The sequence below is a fragment of the Sciurus carolinensis genome, chromosome 3, assembly GCF_902686445.1.
Source record: "Sciurus carolinensis chromosome 3, mSciCar1.2, whole genome shotgun sequence".
Lineage (NCBI taxonomy): Eukaryota > Metazoa > Chordata > Mammalia > Rodentia > Sciuridae > Sciurus > Sciurus carolinensis.
The window spans coordinates 155,191,789-155,208,243 of record NC_062215.1 but is presented as its reverse complement, the minus strand read 5'-3'; positions in this window follow the sequence as shown (position 1 = coordinate 155,208,243).

The following is a 16,455-nucleotide window of genomic DNA, read 5'->3' as shown; positions in this document are numbered from 1 at the left end:
TATTTTTGGTTAAAAGTATGTAAAGAAACTCTGCCCTCACCCGGAAAAAGAGAACTTACTAACCCAATAAAAGGGTCGTGGGTATACCTCAGTTGTCCTGGGAACACCTTGAAAACAGTCACTCTTCAGCAGAACAGCTGAAATGGAGAGATTTCTCTAGGTTTACAAAATAAAAGAATGTTTTCTGCACCCATAGTTCTAAGTAACCATTTAAAATCCTTGCTAGCAAGACAGATCATGTTACTAGCAGCAAAATTGAAGGCCGCATGTTTGCTTACTTTGCATTGGTAATGGGGGGTCAATTTTTTCATAGTTCCTTCCTTTTAGCGAAGTACCTGGTGAAAGTGGAGAAAGACTGCAACGTGTGCTTTCAAGTTTCACTGACTTACACAGAACAGGAAGCAATGTTGTTGCATTTAGGTGAAGAGAAACTGAAGAGGAGAAAAGTGCACAGAAACAAAACCACCCACAGGTTTTCGTCAGCATTTTCCCTGCTGTGACCAAAAGACCTGTCAAGAAAAATTAGGGGAGGAAAAGTTTATCTGGGGGCTCATGGTTTCAGAAGTCCATAGTAGCTGGTTCCATTTCTTAGGGCTCAAGGTAAGGCAGAACATCATGGCGGAATAATGCGGTAAAGAAAAGCAGGTCAGGACATGGCCCCCAAGAAGCAGAGAGAGAGCTCCACTCACCAAGGACAAAATATAAACCCCAAAGTCGTGACCCCATCCACCCATCTCCTCCAGTCACACCCTATCTGCCCACAGTTACCACCCAGTTAATCTCCATGGGGGATTAAAATGCCAATTAGGTTAAGGTTCTCATAACCCACTCATTTCTAAACTCTCTTGTAATGCATTGTCTCACACATGAGCTTTGGGAAAATAGCTCATGTCTGAACCAAAACACCACATAAAAGGAAACTAGAACCTGTTCAGTTACAGGACAATTTCACTTCTTAGGAAAAGTGCCCTTAGGAACCTGATAAAATATCATAGTAGGTTTATACTGAAATATAGCTATTTCCAACCCTCATAACATCACATTTCCTCATAGGAATGTGACTTAGTCTGAGTGATATGATAAACAATATCATCCCTAAGAGTTCTTTAACAGAGTAAGGAGAAAAAGAAAATCAAAATATTGACATAGGCTTAGAAAAATAAGTAGTAAAAACCTACATACATATGCCCTATATTCCATTTTCTCTTTCACTTTAAATCCACTTTTTTTCTTTAACTTAGCGAACATTTTAAATATCCACTTCATTTAAAAATGTGAGCCTTTTTAAAAATGAAGAATACATTTAGTCCTTCCTTTTTATTAAAAAAAATTATTGAGGAGAGCAACATCAAAACACAAATGAATTTATTTACAATACAGAACACACACAGTCCGGTGTCACGTTTTAGTCAGTGAGAGACCACTGTATACAGTGATCCCATACCAAACCAGAACTGAAGAGTTTTTCTATTGCCTAGTTACTTTGTAGCATCATAATGTCCTAGCACGACATTACCAGGTGACTGTGGTGATGCTGAGGGAGATGTAGAAGGGCTTAGGCAGTCAGGGCAAGATGGCAAGTGAAGATTTTAGGGGCAGGGACAGAACGAAGGAGAATGGAGAGGGTCTTCTGGTGAAGTCAACTTCCTGCTTGACTTAAGTGCTCATGGACACAAGTGGGGGTCAATCAGACACACACTCCACACTTGTGCTCCTAAGATGGGGAACCAGTAAAAAAAAGCAGAGCAGACTCATGGACAACGGGGGTACCAATCAATAATAGTGAGGAGCTCAAGGACAGAGGAATAGATAAGGAAAGGAGGAAATTCCAGAGACCATAAAAAGAACAGGATAAAACTCCCCCACCAGATTCCCAGCCCTGGGGACCCTTCTATTTGGAAAGGTCTATCTCAGTATCCCTGTTGCTTTTGCAATAAACCTACGTCTTGCTTGCTATCTATGTGTACTGTTCTTAAATTATTTGCTGAACAGAGACAAGGAAGCCAGCACCCCTAGACACTAATAATACTCTTGTAAACAAATCTACCGTTGTTGGTCATATCAAATACAGCACACACAATCATGCTCAGTACATAATAATTGATAACTATAATAATGATTACTGCTTTATGCATTTATTACAATATATATTTTTTCACATTAGAGTGTATCCTACTTTTAAAAACAGGTTTGCTGTGTAGCAGCGTATTGTGTCCGGTCAGCAGCAGCCCACGCATCTAATGTTTACCACAGGTCTTAACTCCATCCAGAGGCTACATGATTGGCCCACATACACCATCTAAGTTTGAGTAATTACACTCTGATGTTAACATAACAAAACTGCCTAACATTTCTCAGAATTCATCTGTTAAGTGATGCACACACACACACACATCCCTTGATCTCATTAATCCATCAACAAAATACAAAGCTCTTACTGAGAACCCAATAAATTGGTGATTGTGATATTATTCAAATTAACAAGAGTCAAAGGAAGCCAAGCTTATCTCCACACCTTTAACCTAATACTAAACATACCAGTTTGCTTCAAAATGGAATTTTGATGGCCCCATGTACTATGAAGTAGTGTTAGAGAGGTTGGCAGTTTAGTTTTCAAAAGGAGGTAATCTCTTTCTCCAAATTGATATCAAAAGAATAGATTCACTGCTTCAACAAAAATTCTATTAGCTATATGTATAACAGCATCACATTCATACTTTAAAATTTATATTTTTATCAAGAAATGTTCTAATTTATATCTCATAAATTCTTGATTTAAGTTAACCAACTATTTTGAAAAAGTGTTCAATTATTACTCATCTCTGGAGCAATGAGATGACCTAAGAAGTAGAAAATGAAGACTTAGGGGTAAGTCAGGTATTTAAAACCTCCAGTACTATTGTGCAGTCAGTCATTTGCTCCCTGGCAGCGGTCAAGAGCCCCTCATTGCTGCCCAGGAACGTGCCAGGCTGTGCTGCCAGAGAGTCCCCATCTGAGCTCCTGGAGGGCTCTCCTCCCAGCAGTCCTCACCATGGTTAACTGTTAGTGAGTTACAGCGGCAGGTGGGGAAAGCGTCCCATGTGCCAAAACACAACACCAAAATAATTAGAAAACACATTGCTAAGTTGGTACTACCTTATTTTGTTCCAAATGGGAAGATTAAGTATGATCCACATAAGGTATTTTTAGACAGGAAGATTTCAGATGGAAAGCCTGCACATGGGCCCACCTGTTTTAGAATGGCATACCTAATAACCACATGAGCCTTCCTCTCCTCTGGCATAGCTTCCATTTAAATGTGGTGAGTTCTTCATTTTCTAGTTTAATCCCAGTCGAGCAAGAAATTAGCAATCATAGAAAAATCAGTTATCAACATAACCATCATCAGTAGAACCGTTAATATTAGCCTATGAACAATGAACTTGAAATCTTGCCTGTTTCACTGTGGGCATTGATTTCATTGTGGTAAAGTAGGGGTCTGGCAAGAGGCAGCTTCTCAATAAGTAGACTTACTTGTTTATACAACAATATTTGATTTGATCTACAAAGAGGAAATTTATATAAGCAGCAATGTAAAAGGCAATATTTTCTGTCTTAGTAGCAACTCTTGTAAACCTTAAGTTGTTAGAGTTAATGTAGAACTGTTAACTCAGTGAGAATTCAGAAGGACTGATCAAGCATGAAAATATTGTTTTCCCCTTCTATGGAGACAGGCTGTCTGATGTAGGTGCTCATTGGTCACATACATTTAAGTAAATCTCATATTTTATTCCCTATTCATCTTCAGGCTGTTCATGCCACCAAAGTTTGATCATTTTCTTTGTCAGGGGCGGGCTCTGAGGGCCCCAGAGCCGCACCGTGGCCTGATCTCTAAGATGGCGCCTGGCAGCTTGCCAGACATAACTGCACTCATATACAAGTTTTAGGAAGGAACTCTGGTTGGCTGTTGTACATGAGGGGATCCTGGTATCTGCCTGGAGACTGTTCCTTGATAAGCTGACTTCCCTGGTAGACTACTCTCTAATAGGCTGATGTTCTCAATATAAGTCTGAGACTTGCGGAATAAAGCCCTTTTTGGTTCCTGTGCTCAAGAAAAGCGTACGTGTTGTGATTGCCCACCACCTGCGGGCGGTGGGCGATCATATTTCTTGAATGAAGGGATATCATGAAAAGGAATAAGTGACCATTTTTTCACTATGTCCTTATCCTTCTGAAAGGTCTAAATTAAATCCTATTCTGATTCAGGGAAAGTAACTATTTTTGTTGATTCTTAATGTTACTGTGATGAGCATGCACATATTTTCAAGTGTTCTGTTTTAATGTCTTTTATATACTTAATAACATCTTTCAAAAGGGCATTAATTTAACCTTATGCACATTCTTCTGATGAAGATATATTATTTCCCAATATAATGTCACTGTCATATGACCCAGGAGCTTCACATCTTTAGATCTATGCAGAAATATTTAAAACTAATCATAGTGACTATTGAAGTATTCTCACTGGATGTATGACAGCTCTTAATTTGAGTGTATTTCTGTACTAATTAAACTTTTTGTTCAATTTTCAATTAAAGCACTACATATTTACCATGTTTACCTCATTGACCCTGAATTTAATTAATTATCACAGCTTCATCATGTATGGCCATAACTTCTGAATTCATTCATAAGCAGACACATGTACACACTTCGTACACACACAGACACACACACACACACACACACACGCACACACACACAGTAAGAAATGAGGCAGGAGGATATGGCTTATCCTGTTCCTTCGTATCTACATTTATTTCTTACTAATTTAGGGTCATGGTGCTTTCCATTACTATAATGACTTTTTTTTTAATATTAGTCATAAACAAGGGCATGGACCTTGACTAGGAGACCTCACTAGAGGTGGAGAGTAAGGCAATGGTCTTTGACCCTCCCCAGAACCTCCTAATCATCCAGGCTCCTAATTGATATGAAATTGCCATTTAGTTTTAATACATATGTCTACTGCAATGTGAATCAGGTACCATTTGCATATGAATTCTATATTCTTGTTCACCGTCAAATTCTAAATACATCCATACAAAGTTCAATTCTTCACTTTAAGGTAACTTAGGACACCTTCTAACTTAATCACTGTGACAGTGGCTTTTTAAAAAGAAAAGAAAGAAAACATACCTTATCTTGCCCACTATACCTATGAGAGATCCATGTCATTACATATTTCCTTGGGTTGCAGTTCCTTGCCTCACTGTATTCTATTTCTCTCCAACTAGTATTCACATGGATATTTACAAAGATTTTTTATTATTTATATAACCATTTTTTTTGCTACTTTCTCTTCACACACACACAAAAAATGTTTTTTTAAAGGTTACCATGGTTACACATAGGCCAGTAGTCAGTTTCGTCTTGTTTTAACTTGCTATACATCAGATAAGGATAGGACTGAAATTTCCAAAATGAATGGATCCTTAAATCTCAGGATTTTCAGTCAATGAATGTTTCCAAAGAAAATGAGTACAACTGGTTGCTGTTCATTTAACATTGTAGTGGTTCCCTATCCAACAATGCACATCCTAAGTCCTACTTCTTTCACAGTTGCAGAAACTAATATATTTCATAGAATTATTTCTGCCTATTTACTTCTTAAAAATGAAGCAGAGGTTTTCAAGATGGTGGACTAGAGGGCGGTTACATTTCACGTTGCTCCAGGACGCAGGATTCAAAAGAGGAGATAGTGAGAGACTTGGGACCAACTCAAAGCCGCCAGGTGAGTCTCTCCCGTTGGGGAGGGGTCCTGGATGGGGCGGTAGCCCCGGAAAGCAGGGAACTTTGTGAAGTAGAGTTGCCTAGAGAGATGCCCCTCCCCTACCCGCTGGAGCGGTAAACACGGACAACTGGGATCATCGTAAAGGAGGCGGCTCAGCACAGCACTTGGACTCGGAGCAAGCACTGGGGCTCCAGGCGGCTGCCTGAAGAGGAGCAGCATGGCGAGCTGTTTGGACTCAGAACGACCACTTCTGAACACCGGGGGGTTGCCCAGAGGAAGAGGAGGAAGGCGGCGGGTCGCTTGGTCTAGGAGTGACTGCATCAGAGCCACAGGCGGTTGCCAGAGGAGGAGGTACATGGCGAGCTGTTTGGACTCAGAACAACTGCTTCTGAACACCCGGGGGGTTGCCCAGAGGAAGAGGAGAAGGGCGGAGGGTCGCTTGGTCTAGGGGTGACTGCATCAGAGCCACAGGCTATAGCCAGAGGAGGAGGCGAGTGGTGAGTTGATTGGACTCAAAGCGTCCACTCCTGAACACTGGTGGCCTGCCTGGAGGAGGAGCGCGGTGGGTCACTTGGTCTCGGAGCCATGGCTCCTGAACACCTGGGGGGCTACCCCGAGGAGGAGGAAGAGGAACAGGGTGGGTCACTTGGACTCAGAGTGACTGCCTAGGGCTACGGGCGGGTGGCAGGAGGAGGAGACGTGAAGTGAGTTGCTTGGACTCCTAGTGACTCCATCGGAACCACCGGGCGGCTATCCGGAGGAAGATGTGTGTGGCGGGTCTCTGGGTCTCGGAGCTATTGTACGGGGCTCCAGGTGGCGGCTCAGAGGAGGGGCCGCATAGCCAGGCGATTAGGTGCAGAGCAGGGTCCCAGGAGCTAGGCGGCTTCTTGCTGGAAGAGCCGCACAGAGACACGCCTAGGGGTGGAGCGAAGTTTCCAGGACTGTGGGAAGAGTCTCTGGGAGAGGCAGCCTAAGGAGACTCGCCTGCGAAGGGTGAGGCTCCCAGGCCCAGGAGGTAGGTCTGGGCCCCTGGGAACGTTGCAGAGGAAGACAGCCCAGCCCAGGCGGTAGTTGTAGATTGAGGGGAACCTGTAGGAGGGGAACTGACCAGTGAGACGTCCCCACCGGGTGAGTCTTCCCTGCCGGGTGAGGTTTTCCCACAAGGACGGTAAAACCAGAGACATACGCACAAATGGGCCTTGCCTCAGCCCGCAGCCTAGTTCCCTGTTGGATGACCATTGGTCAACAAGTGGAGGCACCTCTGCCCACTAGCAGGGAATATACGCCACCTGAGGGTCACCACCCCTAGAGAGGCAGCTTCTTCATGGAGCTCCACATTATCAACTTCCTCCAAGACTTCAGGCTACTGAAGGATAAGAGGGGATATACTAGCAATCTTCAGGGACATTATAAGTCGATAGAGGAAATCTGCAATATCTTTTTTTTTTTTTTTTTTGTGGTGATGGGGATCGAAACCAGGGCCTTGTGCTTGCAAGGCAAGCACTCTACCAACTGAGCTATCTCCCCAGCCTAATCTGCAATATCTTCATGACCCACTGATTCCTGAACAATATGAGAAAACAAGGGAAGAAAATGCCCCAAATAAATCTAGATGTTACATCAATAAAATCCAATGACAGCATGGCAGAAGAAATGACAGAAAGGGAGTTCAGAATGTACATAATTAAAATGATCAGGGAAGCAAACGATGAGATGAAAGAGCAAATGCAGGCATTGAATGATTGCACCAATCAACAGTTAACAGAGCAAATACAGGAAGCAAAAGATCATTTCAATAAAGAGTTAGAGATATTGAAAAAAAAAACCAAACAGAAATCCTTGAAATGAAGGAAACAATAAACCAAATTAAGAACTCCATAGAAAGCATAACCAATAGGATAGAACACCTGGAAGACAGAACTTCAGATATTGAAGACAAAATATTTAACCTCGAAAACAAAGTCGAACAAACAGAGAAGATGGTAAGAAATCATGAACAGAATCTGCAAGAACTATGGGATATCATGAAAAGGCCAAATTTGAGAATTATTGGGATTGAGGAAGGCTTAGAGAAACAAACCAAAGGAATGAACAACCTATTCAATGAAATATCAGAAAATTTCCCAAATCTGAAGAATGAAATGGAAAATCAAGTTCAAGAGGCTTAATTTTATACATAAAATTACAACAGACCCACACCAAGGCACATTATAATGAAAATACCAAACATACAAAATAAAGACAGAATTTTAAAGGCTGTGAGAGAAAAGAACCAAATTACATTCAGAGGGAAACCAATACGGATATCAGCAAATTTTTCAATCCAGACCCTAAAAGCTAGAAGGGCCTGGAACAACATTTTTCAAGCTCTGAAAGAAAATGGATGCCAACCAAGAATCTTATACCCAGCAAAACTTACCTTCAAATTGACGATGAAATAAGATCATTCCACGATAAACAAAAGATAAAAGAATTTACAAAAAGAAAGCCAGCATTAAAGAACATTCTCAGCAAAATATTCCATGAGGAAGAAATAAAAAACAAAGAAGCAAATCAGCAAAGGGAGGAATTATCCTAAAGGAACTGTCAAATAAAGGAGGAACCAAGTTGTGTCAAAATATAAATAAATAAATAAATAAATAAATAAATAAATAAAATTTTAATGTGAACCAAATGACCGGGAATACAAATCATATCTCAATAATAACCCTGAATGTTAATGGCCTGAATTTATCAATCAAAAGACATAGACTGGCAGATTGGATTAAAAAGAAAGATCCAACAATATGTTGCCTGCAAGACACTCACCTCATAGAGATACCCATAGACTAAAGGTAAAAGGATGGGGAAAAAACATACCATGCACATGGACTCAGCAAAAAAGCTGGAGTATCCATCCTCATTTCAGATAATGTGGACTTCAAGCCAAAGTTAGTCAGAAGGGATAAAGAAGGACATTTCATACTGCTTAAGGGAAGCATAAATCAGCAAGATATAACAATCATAAACATCTATGCCCCAAACAGTGGCTCATCCATGTATGTTAAACAAATCCTTCTCAATTTTAGAAACCAAATAGACCATAACACAATAATACTAGGTGATTTTAACACGCCTCTCTCACCACTGGACAGATCTTCCAAACAAAAATTGAACAAAGAAACCATAGATCTCAATAACACAATCGATAATTTAGATTTAACAGACATTTATAGAATATACCATCCAACCAAGAGCGAATACACTTTCTTCTCAGCAGCACATGGATCCTTCTCTAAAATAGACCATATATTATGCCACAAAGCTAATGTTAGCAAATACACGAAGATAGAGACACTACCTTGTATTCTGTCAGATCATAATGGATTGAAGTTAGAAATAAATGAAAGAGTAAAAAACAGAAACTACTCCAACACCTAGAGATTAAACAATATACTATTATATGAGGAATGGATAACAGAAGATATTAGGAAGGAAATTAAAAAATTCTTAGAGGTAAATGAGAACAAAGAAACATCATATCAGAATCTCTGGGACACTATGAAAGCAGTACTTAGAGGAAAATTTATTTCATGGAGCGCATTTAATAAAAGAAGTAAAACTCAACAAATAAACAACCTAACACTACAGCTCAAAGCCCTAGAAAAAGAAGAACAGACTAACACCAAAAATAGTAGAAGACAGGAAATAGTTAAACTCAGAGCTGAAATCAACAAAATTGAAACAAAAGAAACAATACAAAAAATTGACAAAATAAATAGTTGGTTCTTTGAAAAAATAAACAAAATTGATAACCTTTAGCCACACTAACAAAGAGAAGACGAGAGAAAACCCAAATCACTAAAATTCGGAATGAACAAGGAAATATCACAACAGACATGACTGAAATACAAAACATAATTAGAAGCTATTTTGAAAATCTATACTCCAACAAAATAGAAAATTTCGAAGACATCAACAGGTTTCTAGAGACATATGAATTGCCTAAACTGAACGAGGAGGACATACACAATTTAAATAGACCAATTTCAAGTAATGAAATAGAAGAAGTCATCAAAAGCCTTCCAACAAAGAAAAGTCCAGGACCAGATGGGTTCTCAGCCGAGTTCTATAAAACTTTTAAAGAAGAGCTCATTCCAATACTTCTCAAAGTATTCCATAAAATAGAAGAGGAGGGAACTCTCCCAAACTCATTCTATGAAGCCAATATTACCCTGATTCCTAAACCAGACAGAGACACATCAAGGAAAGAAAATTTCAGACCAATATCCTTAATGAACATCGACGCAAAAATTCTCAACAAAATTTTAGCAAATCGCATACAAAAACATATTAAAAAGATAGTGCACCATGATCAAGTGGGTTTCATCCCAGGGATGCAAGGTTGGTTCAACATCAGGAAATCAATAAATGTAATTCACCATATCAATAGACTTAAAGTCAAGAATCATATGATTATTTCAATAGATGCAGAAAAAGCATTTGATAAAATACAGCACCCCTTCATGCTCAAAACACTAGAAAAAATAGGGATAGTGGGAACATTCCTTAACATTGTAAAGGCCATCTATGCTAAGCCCATGGCTAATATCATTCTAAATGGTGAAAAACTGAAAGCATTCCCCCTAAAAACTGGAACAAGGCAGGGATGCCCTCTTTCACCACTTCTTTTCAATATCTCCCTTGAAACTCTAGCCAGAAAATTAGACAGACCAAAGAAATTAAAGGGATACGAATAGGAAAAGAAGAACTCAAACTATCCCTATTTGCTGATGATATGATTGTATACTTAGAGGAACCAGGAAATTCCACCAGAAAACTTTTAGATCTCATAAGTGAATTCAGTAAAGTAGCTGGATATAAGATCAATGCACATAAATCTAAGGCATTTTTATACATAAGCGATGAATCTTAAGAAAGAGAAGTTAGGAAAACTACCCCATTCACAATAGCATCGAAAAAAATAAATTACTTGGGAATTAATCTCACAAAATAGGTGAAAGACCTCTACAATGAGAACTACAGAACACTAAAGAAAGAAATTAAAGAAAACCTTAGAAGATGGAAAGATCTCCCAAGTTCTTGGATAGGAAGAATTAATATTGTCAAAATGGCCATACTACCAAAAGTGCTATACAGATTTAATGCAATTCCAATTAAAATCCCAATGATGTACCTTACAGAAATAGAGCAAGCAATTATGAAATTCATCTGGAAGAATAAAAAACCCAGAATAGCTAAAGCAATCCTTGGCAGAAAGAGTGAAGCAGGGAGTATAGCAATACCAGATCTTCAACTCCACTACAAAGCAATAGTAACAAAAACGGCATGGTATTGGTACCAAAATAGAAAGGTGGATCAATGGTACAGAATAGAGGACACAGATACAAACCCAAATAAATATAATTTCCTCATACTAGACAAAGGGGCCAAAATATGCAATGGAGAAAAGATAGCCTCTTCAACAAATGGTGCTGGGAGAATTGGAAATCCATATGCAACAGAATGAAACTAAACCCATATCTCTCACCATGCATGAAACTAAACTCAAAATAGATTAAGGATCTCGGAATCAGACCAGAGACCTTGCATCTTATAGAAGAAAAAGTAGGTCCAGAGCTTCAACATGTCAGCTTAGGACCAGACTTCCTCAACAGGACTCCCATAGCACAAGAAATAAAAGCAAGAATTAATAACTGGGATAGATTCAAACTAAAAAGCTTTCTCTCAGCAAAGGAAACTAACAGCAATGCGAAGAAAGAGCCTACAGAGTGGGAGAAAATCTTTGCCAATCATACTTCAGATAGAGCACTAATCTCCAGAATCCATAAAGAACTCAAAAAACTTTACACCAAGAATGCAAATAATCCAATCGCCAAATGGGCTAAGGAAATGAATAGACACTTCACAGAAGAAGATCTACAAGCAATCAACAAACATATGGAAAAATGTTCAACATCTCTAGTAATAAGAGAAATGCAAATCAAAACCACCCTAAGATTCCATCTCACCCCAATTAGAATGGCGATTATCAAGAATACAAGCAACAACAGGTGTTGGCGAGGATGTGGGGAGAAAGGTACACTCATACATTGCTGGTGGGGCTGCAAATTAGTGCAGCCACTCTGGAAAGCAGTGTGGAGACTCCTTAGAAAACTTGGAATGGAACCACCATTTGACCCAGCTATCCCACTCCTTGGCCTATACCCAAAGGACTTAAAATCAGCATATTACAGAGATACAGCCACATCAATGTTCATAGCTGCTCAGTTCACAATAGCCAGATTGTGGAACCAACCTAGATGTCCTTCAATTGATGAATGGATAAAGAAAATGTGGTATATATATACAATGGAATATTACTCAGCCATAAAGAATGATAAAATTATGGCATTTGCAGGCAAATGGATGAAATTGGAGAATATCATGCTAAGTGATATTCAAAAAAACAAAGGACGAATGATATCGCTAATAAGTGGATGATGACACATAATGGGGGGTGGGAGGGGTTAGTGTTAGGGTTAGAGTTAGGGTTAGGTTTCTTCTGAAGTAAAATTCTACATGTGGAATAAATCTCAATGTATTACTTTTTCTTTTAACAGGGAACTATAATTTTTTTAAAAATCTTATATGTATAATCTTCGTGTATATACCTGTGTAATATATACTCTTATCATGAAATAAAATATTTCCATGGTTCCAGAAAATGCCCTCAATATCTTTTTCCTTTCAACCTTCCCTTACCCAGAGCACTGTTTGGTTTAAAAAAAATATTTTCCATTATTTATACTAGTGCATATACCACCCAAGGCAGTTTATCCTATTGATTCCTAAGGTAGAGTCCACTCTCAGTATTTCCAAGCATATGTTCCTCACTTTTTCCTGGCTGGTAAGTAAAGCTGTTTCCATTAAAAGCTAAATTTTAAAAATTGAATTATTACAAGCAGATGTGGTGAGTTTGGGTGCAAATTGATTGTGATTGCTGCCAGGTGCGTTTGCGCATGCCTGTAATCCCAGCAGCTCCAGAGACTGAGGCAGGAGGATGGAAAGTTCAAAGCTGCCCTTAGCAAAAGTGAGGCACTAAGCAACTTAGTGAGACCCTGTCCCTAAATAAATACAAAATAGGGCTGGGGATGTGGCTTAGTGGTCCAGGGCCCCTGAGTTCAATCCCCAGTAGCCCCCACCCCCACCAAAAGAAAAAGAACTGAGTGTGATTGCTATTCAACTGCCTTTCATAAATTCCACCACACCTGATTTTTTGGTCATTTTCAGTTGAAAATTACATGAATTATTGAAAAAGGAATAGTATGTCTTAGAATTTAAAAACATCTTATAGTGGATTTTTAAAACTCCCCTCAACAGTGCTATTAATATGTGCATAAATAACTAATATTAGAATATTATATGGCTAACATCCAAATATTGATATAGATCCATATTAATATAACTAATTCTTAACAATAGAATTACATTCTCTTTATGTAGGTATGGGACATTGACATAGACTTTCATAAAATAAGTTTCAATGCATTTAAAATGATTGCAGTGGTTCAGAGTATATACTCATGAATCAATGAAATTAGAAATAGCAAATATATCTGAAAATTTCCCCAAGTACTTAGAAATCAAACAGTGTACTTTTAAGTAAATCATTGGTTGAAGAAGAAATAACAAGAAAAATTAGAATATATTTTGAGAATAAAAATGAAACACAACATACCAAAGTATGTGCGGTGCTTATAAGAAATTTTACAACAGGAGGAAGTTCTAAAATGAATGATTTAAGTTTCTCATTTGTGAGGCTATGAAAAGAGAAAGTAGAAATGAAAAGCAGAAATTAATAGATATAGAAATCGATGAAATTTTTAAAAAGAGTCAAAAAAGAGAAAACTCAAGGAAACTTGAAGCTGATTCCTTCAGAAGACTGAAAACTTTGACAAACTTGTGACCATATTAAGAAATAAAAGAAAACAAATTAGCAGCATAAAAAATGAATAAATGACAAAAATACATATATTGAAAGAATAATTAAGTAAATGTAAATCACAGCGTGCCAGTAAATTTTCCATCTTGTATAAATACTCTGAAAGATATAAAATCAAAACTGAATCAAAAAAATAGAATGGTAAATAACATCACATCAAAACTTTAAATAACTGAACTCATAATTTAAAACATTTCCACAGAGAATTTTCCATTTATAGATGATTCTTGTTTTAGTCAACCTTTTCACTGCTGTGACTAAAAGATCTGAACAGAATGATTTTTAGGAGAGGAAAAGTTTGTTTGAGGTGCTCAGTTTCAGAGGTCTCAATCCATACAGAACAAGTTCCATTTCTCTGGACCCACGGTGAGGCTGAACATCATGGTGGAAGAGTATGGTGGAGGGAATCAGCTCACAAGGTGATCAGGAAGCAGAGAGAGAGAAAGGGAGCTCCACTCTCCAGATACAAAATATGTATTCCCATAGCCACACCCCCAGTGAACCACTTCCTCCAGCCACACCCCACCTGCCTTCAGTTACCACTCAGTTAAGCCCATCAGGGATTAATTCACTGATTAGGTTAAGACTCAATCATTTCTCCTCTGAACCTTCTCACATTGTCTCACACATGAGATTTGGGGGACACCTCACATCCAAACCATCACATTTCCCTAGTGAATTCTATCAAACATTTAAGGAAGAAATAACACTAATCTTGCACAAATTATTCCAAAAGAAAAAAACTGAAAAGAAGGAAGATTTCTTAACTTATTTTACTAGACCAGTATTGCCATGACACCAAAACTAAGCAAAGATATTACAAGAAAATAAAACCACAGGATGGGCATCCTCATGAATTTAAATGCAAGCATCTCTAAGATCAAGATATAAAAATGAAAATACATCACAACCAAAAAGTTTTTCCCAGGCATGCAAGATTTAACACGAGGGAATCAAATAACAGTTCATCATTTTGTTAAATAAACATCTCCTCAAGTAATCTCTACCTCACTAGATGCAGAAAAAAATTAACAAAATGTAATTCCCCTTCCTGATAAAAGCATTCAGCAAACTATATTAGAAGAAAACTTCCTAATTCTGACAAAAGGTATCTATGAAAAACCTACAGCTCACACTATGTTCAATGGTAAAAGAATGATCACTTTATAAAACCGGGAAAATGGCAAACAAGTCTCGTCTTGCCAAGTCTATTCAACAGTTGTTGACATACATTTTCAATGTTTAGACTGATTCATTCACATCAAACATTAGGCTACGTTTCACAATTCACACAGTTGAATTTACATGTCTTACGTCATGATGAATTGCCTTTTGGAGAATTGCAGGTTATTTATTTCTTCTGAACGCCACAATTTTTCATTGTGATATGTATATTCATGCTGTGCCCCGCCTGTGCTCAGACTACTCTGTTAGAATAAAGAATAAAGTGGCATTTTAAATAAAAGAACTATTCATTAAACACATCTATCTACACACATATAAAATTCATAAATGTATGGCTACATGATGACATTTTCTTAGAATCCAAGGAAAATTAAACAATACTTGAGGGAAAGTAGAGTGTAGTAAATTAAGTGTATATTCATTTTCCCACTTGAGCAAGAATACTTGTCTGGGCAATCTGAATGGCTGAATAAAATGAGCATTGCTATATCTAAGTCACATCCTCAGAAAGAGCCCTTCCTGAACAACTGTATTTTAAGCATCTTCTCCAGCTTTACTCTCTAGGGCATTAACCGATTAATTTACTTCAAAGCAGCTAACACCATCTGAAATTACCTCCTTTCTGCACACTGCACTTCCTTACTGTCTCCCTGTCTGTGGTCAGAGAATACATACATCTCGAGAACACAGTCCTACCTTGTTCACTACTCTAATCCCACACAGCATGGCACAAGGTGCATATCTGTTGAACAAATACATTCCTCAAACTCTGACATATTTTTATATCAAGACCCTTTTGGCTGGAAATGTCAGGAAAACTTCAACTGATAAGAGAGAGAGAAGTTTACTGGTTTCATCATTTAAATAGATATAGGAGGTGGAAGGATTCATACCCCAAACAATGTTGACGGGATGCTGCACGTATCAGCTTTGCCTCCTCAGGGATGGCTCTGTTGTCAAGCTTTGTTTGGTGACAGCTTCAGGAACACGTCCTGACAACCAGCCCAGTAGGAGAGAGAGCAACCCTATTGAGCCGTGGTCATACACTCACCACCAGCCCAGCAACAGGTGTAAGCTGGAAGATTAACGGGTCCCACCTGCAAGTTACGAGGGGCCCAATTCCACTCAAACAGGACAGAAGTGCTTTCCCAAAGTAGGTTTAGAGTATTGGTACCAGGAGAAGGGACAGGTGCTGGGTGGTAAACATAAGGTGTCCTCCACAGTATCTTTCTTCTAATCCTTTAATTGCCATCAATCACAGCTTGATTCAAATCTTTTTATTTCTGTTATTGGCTTTACATAGTTCTAATATATCTGATCGGAATAGGGAAATAGAGAGACCCGCATGACTGTGTTATTTAATATTCCTTTACTGTTACGAATCTTTCTACAGCTTCTAAGGACTGGTTGCTAGTCTGCCTGAATACCTCCAAAGTCAGGGAGAGGACCAACCCCACCAGGCTCCTTCCAGCCTTTAATAGCCTCAGACCTGAAAATTCAGCTATGACTTTTT